This window comes from Varroa destructor, unplaced genomic scaffold (assembly GCF_002443255.2).
Source record: "Varroa destructor unplaced genomic scaffold, Vdes_3.0 BEIS01000002.1, whole genome shotgun sequence".
Taxonomy (NCBI): domain Eukaryota; kingdom Metazoa; phylum Arthropoda; class Arachnida; order Mesostigmata; family Varroidae; genus Varroa; species Varroa destructor.
In genome coordinates, this window is record NW_019211455.1 from 38,784,491 (window position 1) to 38,795,661 (window position 11,171).

General features: G+C 40.6%; 1 protein-coding gene and 1 long non-coding RNA gene across 2 annotated transcripts in view; one reads left to right on the forward strand and one right to left on the reverse strand.

Annotated features, from left to right (window-relative positions):
- LOC147757781 (uncharacterized) overlaps positions 1 to 3,644 on the reverse strand; it is a 44,604-nt gene extending 40,960 nt beyond the window's left edge. The window contains exon 1 of the long non-coding RNA XR_015322225.1: positions 3,529 to 3,644. This is a non-coding gene — a long non-coding RNA (uncharacterized LOC147757781). The remainder of the gene's footprint in view (positions 1 to 3,528) is intronic.
- LOC111245672 (histamine H1 receptor-like) overlaps positions 1 to 11,171 on the forward strand; it is a 156,417-nt gene that overhangs the window by 56,828 nt on the left and 88,418 nt on the right. The window lies entirely within an intron of this gene.

The window sequence follows — 11,171 nt, forward strand, 5'->3', positions numbered from 1 at the left end:
TTATTTTTAGCACTATGTAAATGGCCTTGAAGGCTGAACCCCCTTGATAATAATATAATAGGTAGATACAAATTTTACTAAACGAAAACAAATAAACATATATATATATATATATGTATATTTATTTGCTTCATTGTTCCGTTGGATGGGCTGACTCTATTTTTCTTTTTCTCTGAAAATGAATAAAAAAAAAGTTGTCACGGAAACCGACTCTACATTTGCCGCTTCAACTTCCCTAGGAGCACTTATGGGGAATTCGCTCACTAGAATTGTATTTTTTTTTTTTATAGTTCTATAATGAGACCGAAACAATGAAAAAAGCCCCCTTAGCATATGCAACACCATATTATGTTCCCACCACTTAAACGGCATTTTCAAGCCAAAAAATTAAAATTAGGTATGTGAGTATGTGTTGTATTTGTATTCTGCTCATTGAGCTTTCGATTCCTTCCAAGAAGAAATCCCTACATAAAAAAAAAAAAAAAAAAAAAAAAAAGAATTCATCACAAGCGAAAGAGCTAGCACATTTTAGGTCTCTTTTACGCCGAAATACCTATTTTATTTATAGAAAAATGTGTTGCACTCTTATTCAGCTCGCCGAGATTTATTTATCGGTAAAAATAATTCAGTTTAATAAAGTATTACAGTAGAACGGTTATGCAGAAAAATATATTTTCGACATCTTGCTATTTTTATCAGAAAATCCTCCAAGAAGTATTTTCAAATAAAAAATGTTTAATCTGAATATGCGTCATATCAACCTCCATTTTCTCCGTGATACTTATAAGAAATTCGTTCAAAAAATACTAAAACGTAGTTTGAAACACATTTTCATTTCACTGTCGTGCAGACGATACAAATCCCAAATAGAATTTTTTTTTTTTTTTTTTTTTTTTTTTTTTCGCTATTTTCAATCCGCAGTATCGATTTTAGATAGAGGAACCTGTATAGCATTTTGATTCAACTTAGCGAGAGCTTTCAATTGATGTCAAGTACGATCTTCCTTATATACAAAACCGCGTTAGGTTTTTACCCTTTGGGGACATTTTCAATGCGAAAACTGAGAAGTGACACTACTGAATTTTGATCTGGCAAAAGTTTTCGACTGGTATCAAGAGCGATCCTTTTCACGTAGATATCGATATAGACGTTCAGACAGTAGGAAAAAAAATCAACAAAAATCCCACCAAAGCCTATCTTAGCCTTTACAACTGTCCTATAGATAGACATATTCCTGTAAAAATTGCAAAAAGAAAACGAATAATTTTTCTAAATTAGCATTACTTTCGATGGGATAGACAAGCTTCTCTCCGATGAAAATGTATTCATCCAATGTGCTTTATCGTACGAGCAGCTCTATTCCGCATGATAGTATGGCAACCTACTAAAAATTAACCCACTTTGACTGTTTTAAAGGATCATTTTAAATTGGACAAACAGACACAGGGTCTTAGTAGTATATAGATAGATAGCTTTTTTCATAAGCTATTGGCATAAGGGATTTGAGGCTTGATATCTCTGATTTTTTTCAAATAGCCGATAGATAAACCTTTTATAGTAATATTTTACGGTTGAAGGTAAGTTTCTACGCAATCGTTTTTGACTCGTTGTTATATAATGCCATTCTCCCAAATGCCGATAACGACAGTTTCATGCAAAAGTAAACAAACAACAAATCCTGTCACTCACTGATGGTAGAGTATACGTACCACTAACACTGCGTTGCGTTTCGCGGCATATTCCCCAAATACATATACCAATGGCAACGAAAATATTCATCGCTGGGTCTAACACTAGTAGGTACCGTAATACTCGGCGGAATTAGCTATGTCTGTCTTCGAGTACACGGCGTATGGCCGTATACATTCTCAGCTTGTTCATACTGCAACTGCCATCCCCTTCAACCGATTGACAGTCGTTTAGGCTTTCTCTCTAACGAGTATGTCCGATCACAATCAAGGTTTTAATGCTGCCCGTTTTATTTGTCCAAATCGGAACCTTCCCCGGCTACTGAGGCCGTGTTCGGGTGTCCCCGTCTGCAGCCACTCGCCTTTTTAAACGCAGGCTTTTGCAAATAGAACTAAACGCTAAAATCGATCTTCGTGCTTCAGACGGCTTAAAACGTTAAGAACCTTTGCACCGCAAGTCCGAATCGCTCACCTTCGGATAGATTCCAGGTCTAACAAAGAAGCGTGTTAGTTACCGTCTCTCGAGTTCCAGCAGTAACAGGACATAATCGCGATCGAGGCTTTAGCTTGGGCTCGTGCGATTCCCAACAGCGCTATATTTCGTTTGTTTTGAAATAGGAGCTCGTTGATTAATTCGCATGCAGGAATTTGTTTAAACTAACGATAACTTTGTCTAGAGGAGGATCTTTTTACTGCGTTCTCCTGACCTCAGCTACTTCGCCAGTAGCAGTTCTAGATTTTAAACGGATCTGGCTGCTCTTAACATTAGAATGCCTAGTTTGAAAAACCTCAGGACACCACAGCAGACAGATTTTTTACTTATTACAAACGCTAGTTGTCGCTGTCGACAGTATATTTTTCAGGCATACGTGAGCGCACCCGGTAGTTTCGAGGAAACGTCGCCAGGGAGCTGAAGTTCAGCGAAATGCTTACTACAAGGTGGTTCGCGAAGCTCCTACATTGGCACAAACCCTCAGCATTTTCTATAAAACCCTTAAGCTCAAACTGTAACTCTTTGCTACAGCATGGTTCTGAGCGACCATGTACAAATCCTCTACACAACTTCGGATGCGTGCACAGTATTTTCCCGCGCAGGGTGGTGTTTTTTTGGAGACCGCTCGAACATCCGAGCCTTGAGGTTGAAATCATCCAACCAGTATTTAAATCAACTTTGCGTTGGACCTGGGAGAAGCAAGCCTGATAAGCGGGCCGTGGACCCCTTCCCCCTGCTGTCTTCAACCTATATTGTGCAGGTTTCGGGTAGTTCATTTTTTTTGCATTTCCGGTGGTAAAAACGCGTCTTTGTCAGCACCCTCTGTCAAACGCAGAACCGCAGATCTTTGTCTTACAGTTTGGCCATTTACGTTTTCTGGATAACTCGGCTTCGCCTATCCGTACGTGTGTCACCGTTCCAACTGCACTGTCATATTATATAGTATTACTAGCGCAAATGTAATTTATAAGCGCGACGTCACATTCCTATATGGTGACGGAAGTACCTAAACCTTAATTATTCGTACGAACCGAATATATGTGGAATTTTCAAGGTTGTGATCAGGTGAGATGCTGACTCTAATAGTTAGGGTAATTATATCTGGAGGAGATGTGATAGGAACTGCCACATACTTGCACAATGAGATTGAGATAAATACCCCGCACCCATATTAATATACCCAGTCAAACACAATCATCGTACTGCATGCATGCACATATATATATATACACGGAATACACTTTATGTACCTATATGAAATTGATCATTCAAGACAAGAACAAAGCTCTGACGCCCTGTTCGATTCTTATCATCGGTACAATAAGCCCGCATTATATACGAACTTACCAATAAACTTAACGAAATTATGAAATGCTGATGTAGTTAACTTAGTACCACAAGCATTAACGCTACCCATCGTTGACAAATAGCAAATGTGTGTTCTACACAAGCAGACAATGGACAATCAAAATGGCTGCTAAGGCCCTGGTAGGGGTTTGTATATATCCTTTACTTTATTCGTAAGCAAACAATTATGCTCGTCTGCTATACACTGTAGCTACAACCTTTCGGCTGCTATCCTACGTCACTTCGATCGTGTTAATATGGACGCCGAAGGCAACGGTCACGATAGAGAATGACCAACCTGCCAGAAATGGGCTTGTATAACTTAGTATGGAAACTGGAAACGTGCACGACTCCGGGACAGCGTGTCCACAGATGCAACCGCTAGCGACATTGTTGACGTCATGCAATAACGTGCGCTGGCTGATCATTAAGCCGTGAGCGGTACGGCAAATGTATACACAGAAACGTATTGTCATTAAAAAGACAGAAACAAATGCTAACGTAAACAGTAAGTCAGCTCGGCCCCCAACAAAATGACTTTTGACGCTTACCGTAGTAGAGCAGGCTCGGTTCGATTCTAGCGCTCAGACACTGACCGAACAGATTCCCTTGCAACTGAATCAACGAGAGCCAGGTACCTATAATATATATATATACTGAATACAAATAAGGGTATGTATATACAGGTAATATACACTGATGAAAATAGTACGAACGTGTACCAAATTATTCCAGTAGAAAACGTTGCAGCATTCGTTTTGATGCCCGCTGGCATAGTGACTTGCAAGAATAAACAAACTAATTTCCACCGTGTATATATGTATAGACATTTGTATGTATGCGTTGCCATAAAAATATCAGACGTGCTATATGGCAGCGGGGCAGGCTGGCCACAGATGGCTGCAGAGGGTATATCCTGAATAGGTTATGTCACGGATGCGGGATGCCAGTGCAGATGCCAGGCGGGGTTCCATTGCACGCCATCCGCTTTTTTGTCTGCGTGACCCTTTATTTGCCAAAGCACGACATAGTAAAAATCAACAGGACGCATTCTAAAGTTTTGATGATGTCATATTATAAATTATGCAAGTATTTTTTGCGCGTTTTTTTTAAAGACGGTTCCTTGGAGTTTATGCCACGAATTTATTTATTGTCATTTTTAATTTCATGTGATATGCTCTTTAGGGATTCACCGATACTTCGGAGGGCAATTTTTAATAATTCAACGGAAATGTTGTGGTTCGTGTTACGGGGAGTCTGACATTCGTGAGTAAAGTAACCAACACCGAAGGATTATTTCCTTCTAATTAATTTATTCAGAATCTTAAGTAGCACAGATATGTATGTAATTACAGTGCAACCGTAAAGACAGCCTTCTAAATGGAAACTGTGGTGCACACCGTAGATGAGAAATATGTATGAATATACACATGCAGTATTGCATGAAACTGTCGTCTCGTACAGTATGTTGCATGTTCGTAGCGACGCGATAACGTCTTCCTTATGGTCTTGTTGTATCGTTTTCTACACGTCGGTCGCGTTTGCAGCGGCTGTTGTTATTGTTAAGTCGTCGACAAGAATTGGGTGTGGGTAGCCGAAATGGGATATCTTCTGTTCTCATCGGATAAGTGTTTAAGTGGTAGAACGAGAGGCAATCGGCAAGGGGCACCAGATAATAGACAGCATCCGATCGTTGAGTACAAAGGGGCAAAGTGAAAAACAGAGATACCTTTTACTCACCGTATCCACGTACCGTTCGTTATATGCTTCGACATCACAAAATGACAGAAGCACAATAACTTTTGGAGTCGCTGTTGTCTATATCGTAGCCCGTTGGCGAGTCTGTCTAGCTAAGACTGTTTTTACTTTTGTGGCTCGTATGTTTGATCACCAGTGCGGAAAATGATAAGCAGACAAAGGAAAGACATTCGCCTGAAAACGCCACTAGGGCACTGAGTTATATCCGGTAGTCCATTGTGGTTCCTTTACAGTTATATTTCCCTAGAGGGACAACAATTTTTCTATACAAGTGTTATATAACAAGCTTGGTCATCTCTCGCGTACAGGGAGATTCATCTTTTTTCTTTTTATAATTAAGCGGGTAAGAAGGAACATATTTTTTTGCATCTATATTTTTTGCTTTGACTATCGACGGTTTCATGGGTTAGTAACTGAGACCCTGTATCGCACCCAGAGGGGAATATAGTGTATTTTTTTGGCTTATGTAAGACGGTTTGTAAAATATACTAAGCGTACGTTCTTACGACTTAAGACACATGATTTGTTGATAGCTGAGTCCTCTACGTGTCAGCTATATTCGCATGTGTTAATGGCAAAACAAACAATCGAAAGCAACCTCTTTATATTGGTGATTTTTAACTGTCACTTTGAGTATCGGCGTTACGGAGTACCTGTCAGAAAAAAAAAGAACCAATTGAAAGGATCTAGCCGACGTACGACTTACCGCCTACATTGCCCTTGTTGTCAACCGGGTTTTCATCATACATATACATATCACCGAATCACCGAAAGGAACCGTTCGAAAAGCTAAAATATAACATCAAGCAGAACCGTATACAATGTAATTAAACTTGCAGGAAATGTTCGTGGACCTTATTTTAAAAAAAATGTACATAACAGATATTCGAATGCACAGTATCTAATTAGCTTAGTCGTTGCAATAGACCATTTATAGGGCAAGTGTCTATAGCTAGTAGTTTCATGTAATATTTCAACTATACATTTTCTACATGAACATATGATGACCTCTGGCGATTAGGTGACGATTTTTCTACCATTACCCAATATCTGAGTACAAACATTGCGTTCGTGCAGAATCATACTTCTGCTTCAGCGCGCTGAAGAACGGCTAGAAATGGTACATAGCTATGATTTTGACGATCATTGTATACTTAGCTTGTGACCTTACACAGTTCCGATGGCTAGAGCAATGTTATATGTACTATTTATCAAGCACTCATGCTGCTAGCTCGGAATATCGTCACGAAAGGTGGCAGAAGAACATAAGCGAAGTAGGCAGCAGTATCAATGCTCCTCGTGCATTTTCTGTAGAAATAATTTCATCGCTCTAACGATTCGCGTGACGTATCCGTGTAGTGTATAGAAGAGCAAGCAGTTACATGAATAGGTCCTGCTATTTTTCGTTGTACGGTGCAAGGCCTGTACGAGCATGCACAACTACACTGCATGCACGATGAGCCTGTACTATGCAAATTAATCTCATAGTCATGTCTTTATGGCATAGCCTATGCAGGGGCAGCAGCAGCAGCAGTACAGCATTCGTCCATCGGGTGAGTTCTTGATTCATCATTGGCATTCAAACTGGCAGCGGGGGTCGTCTCCTATACGCTCACTACATTCTCACCGTTGATTTTTTTCAAATGGATTTCGATATTTGTGCTAACAGAAGTGCTGAAATTGTCTTCAGTGACCAAGCGTCCTCGAACGTGCGCAGTGCTAACAGGTGTAAGCAGTTTCAGATGAATGATTCGACTGGCTAGCGTCCTAGAGAAACCGCGGACGGAAAACCGGAGACGGTGTATAGGCACAAAACGATTATCCTATTGATATAGAATTTAACCACGCTCTATAAGAACGCTGTTGCTGCTGCTGCTGCGGTTGTGATGTTGTGAAGATTCAGCGAAACGGTCAGCATAATCACTGCTGCAATAGTTTTTTCAGCGTGCGGTTCACTAGTGGCCGTATGGTTCGACTCAATTTCTTGCAGGCACGGCGCGAGCATTCTTGTTTTGTCCGAAGACCATCATTATTACTCATAACACAATGGGTATGACTGCCGTCGGTGCGACCAGGCTATCGCCCTGCTGGCGCCCCTGTCACTCTATCCCATCGTGGCCATCGTTGTCCCTTGTACATAGCGTTGATGTCCTCTAGAGCTGTACACAGAGTCGTAAGTCTCGGTTATTTAGGTGCCCTTCTTCGTTGCGTCGTTGTACTTATCTTCTTCCGCTTTTTTGTAGTAGGACTGAACATGTCTTATTTGCCCTGTAGACAGAGATAACAACCAACGTCAAGGAAATTATTATATCCTTAATCTATGTACGTATGATTGTTGGCAATCGTATTCGCTGCATCTGGTATACAATCACCTGTACAAAGGAAAAAGCTTAGCCAAATGCTCTTTGTAACTTGCGGCTTATTCATAGTCTTCGAATAAAAAGGATGTGACTTTACTGTACAATGCTGTTGTTTTCATTAATAGGTCCATCGACTCTTTGGTCGTTAGACATCGATCTAGTGGCCAGAGAAGGCTCCATGTCTCGAAGGACGTGCTCAGCGCATCCGAGCGACTGTGTGACCCCCTTCAAATGACTATTTGTAGGAGCCTCGATAGAAGTGCTGCATTACCATTTTTCGTTTGAAAAGCGCTAGGGTTAGGATCACGTACAAGTTAATGTGAAACTAGACGTTAGTTGTTATCAGGCCCTGCTACTGGAAATGTCAAAAGTCCCGTCGAAATTGTCATTCATAAAAGACGAAAATGGCGATGAAGAAACGGCACAGGCCACTAGTCACTAGGAAAAAAAAGGAGAGAGCAGGGTCCTGTATTTGTTCATTCTAATGTAGATGGCGATCGGTTGTTCCTATCTATGCTACAAAATTGTGTAGCCTCCTCGTCTTGCTCTAGTTTTTGCTGTATGCGCAGGGTTATCGGCCTGCACGCAAGTACAGAGGCACTTTTCCAGCTCTTAATAGTATCTTCAGTGCTTTCTACTGCGCCTTTAGATGGCGCAGACTTGCAAGTGGCGAATGCGCATCAGTCGGCCACTAGACGAGCAGACACGGCTAGATCAAATTAACAGAGGGAAAACGAATCTAAGCTGAAAGAGCACCAATCTACGTCTAGTGTCGCCCTACACCAACCCCTCAATCTCCGGTACTTCGAGCCTCCTATGCCCATTTTCGCATTCGCTTCCTATTTCTTGGTCACATTCGAATAGCGTAAGGCGGTACATAGAGGATGAACGTGTCCGACACGTCGTTTCGTTTTACTCTCTTCGTTGCGTTGCACGTTCAAAGGTCGTTGTGTCACGGATAGCAGCAAACGAAGTACTATGTGACCAGCAATCGATGATCGTTGTGGCAATTCAGAGTTAGCGTAGGTAGCGTGAGGCAGGCAACATACAGGAAACTAAGGGAGGTCTGGAGACGTTCGGGTCGCGCGTATTTGGTAGGTGTAAAAACAACATGAATGACAATCGGCAGCTGTGGCGTGGTGGACATGTTCAGGCCGCAAAACAGACGTTTCCTCTTGCAACTTTTCCTTTTCTCCCCAGAATCACACCTCCTATAAAATTTCTGCTATATTAAGCAGAGTTAGTGGTACTAGCGTCCTTACTGCTACTACCTTTTGCATCCATTAGGGAGGATGGGGAACGTTCTGTCCATCTCGGGCTTGTTATGTTCGCTAAAATGTAGCTACCTGGCTGGGGCCGAAGCTCAGCTCCTGTGCTGAGCGTCAGACCTAATGTGTATGTACGTGTCTATGCTGTTTACCTTGTTTTGTCAGTTTAGTTCAATCAAGTTGACATACCACCACAAGGGATTTTACCACTGAGGTAACGCCGTCGTTTCGTTCAAAGTCCTTTATTGCCGGCCTTGCCTTGGTATCTGGTTAGTGACTCGTCTGGAAATTGTGCCTGGATTTGCCCTTTTCGCGACTTACGGGCTGGCCCTGTGTCCGATAGATTGCTTATTTGCCGATATGCTTCTGGATAGAAAAGAGGGTAAATCTATCGGGAATACCATCGAAGTTCTAAAGGGGAAAATGTGTAGAATAAAGCCTGCAGAGTTATCGAAGAGGTGTTCAGCTTGTCGGCCTAAGGGACGCCTAGGCTTATATATATATATATATATATATATATATATATATAAATCGCTACTCTGATTTAAGTGAACTTCGATAACAGCGAAGAGTGCCACTTGAGTAGATGTGTTTATTTTATAATTGTTATATGCATGTTTTTGACTAAAGGTTTATCTTTTTGTTAGCCGCCAATAATCCGTATCGAATTCGCGAAAATTATTTCTTAATAAACGTTTTATACACTAAATGTAGACTGCAAGACTACTTTATAAAATTATGGTTTATCTTCATACTAAACTTTTACCATGTATACTATACAGTATAATAGATGTACTGCACAAACCTGTGAAATTGCGTAATTTACCAATCTTAGTATGAAAATGTAAAAAAAAAAAAAAAACTTTCACGATTCTATAATAGAGAGGGAGTTTTATGCTTTGTAGATATCATTGAACCGTTTGTTGTTCTGATCAAGTTCTATCACCCCTCTTTAGCTTTCAGATGTATGCAACCTATCCTCAGAAGAAGAGAAACCATAGAGTCGTTATCAACTGGTGATGTAAAAACCGTTTTCTGATAGAACAGTACATTCAAAGTACCAACAACCAATCAAAAAGAGATGCTCTTAGTTGTCTAGGTATTACTTTGCGAAGAATATGCAAGTGGCTTTAGAGTGCGATGAATATGGAAATCCATTCCGCCGTGTATCTGATTCAAAGTTAGCGTCTTCTAAAGAACAACATTATTGCAACTTGGCAACCTCTTGCAATCTTCAGAAGACTGTGGGAATTCGGTCTTTGGGGAATGATGTTCAACTCGAAGCAAACAAGCCACGAACTATAAATGGAGCCCATTTTCGACTAAATGCCCTTTCGTTGAAGATAATAATAATATGAGTATATACAAAATGGGTATCCATAGAGAAATCAACATTTTGAACAGAGTTATTTGTTGTGTCTTGTTTGATCCTATGAATATTGGAAGATGGCGTTCTAGGCTATGTCGACTGGCTCCGGTAGCTCCCATACACATACGGAGCATTCGAATCATACCAACGTTAAAATTACAATATTTTATTCATAGACTAGTTGAGCGAAGACGCACGCAATCAGTCGTTGTTTCAAAGAGGTTCTACGTTAGACCTATAACGCTAAGCGCTACTATACGGCCGTCATTATTTAGCTACTACCTATTACTATCAGCAGCTCTACTTTCGTAGAGAAGCCATTTAATGAGCTAAATGGACAAAAAAAAATGTCCTTTGAATATTTTTCCTTGCCGTAAGGTAAACAGATTAAGGTGAGGCCATCATAGTTTAGTTATAAAATATTTGATTTCACTTCTAGGACACGACGCTTTGTGCGCTCCTTTGCATAAATAAACAGCGTCTACAGCGCTGATCTTCCAGTGAAACATGTCGTGTTAGAAATATGACATACCTAAGGTAAATCACGGTCCTCTGGTCCTGTCCCGAAAAGCAAGTTTGTATGCCAAACGATTTTTAAATTACATTATACGTTAGCGTCCCGTACGCTCTCCACTCATCTGACGATTTATTTTCCTTTCAACAAAATTGAGATTTTGATAAAGCCACACTATAAAATTAATAACATAGTTAAATTGTGAAATGTATTCAGGACTCCAAACTACACTACATGATCATTAAATTTAAGGTACGTAAGACAAGGTCAAAGGTAGGAGGTCCATAAGGTAGGAGGCGCTTGTAAGTGCCTCCTGCTTGAAACACTGTTGTACTCTTGAGATAGAGAGACATTAGCTACCGCACGCCTACATA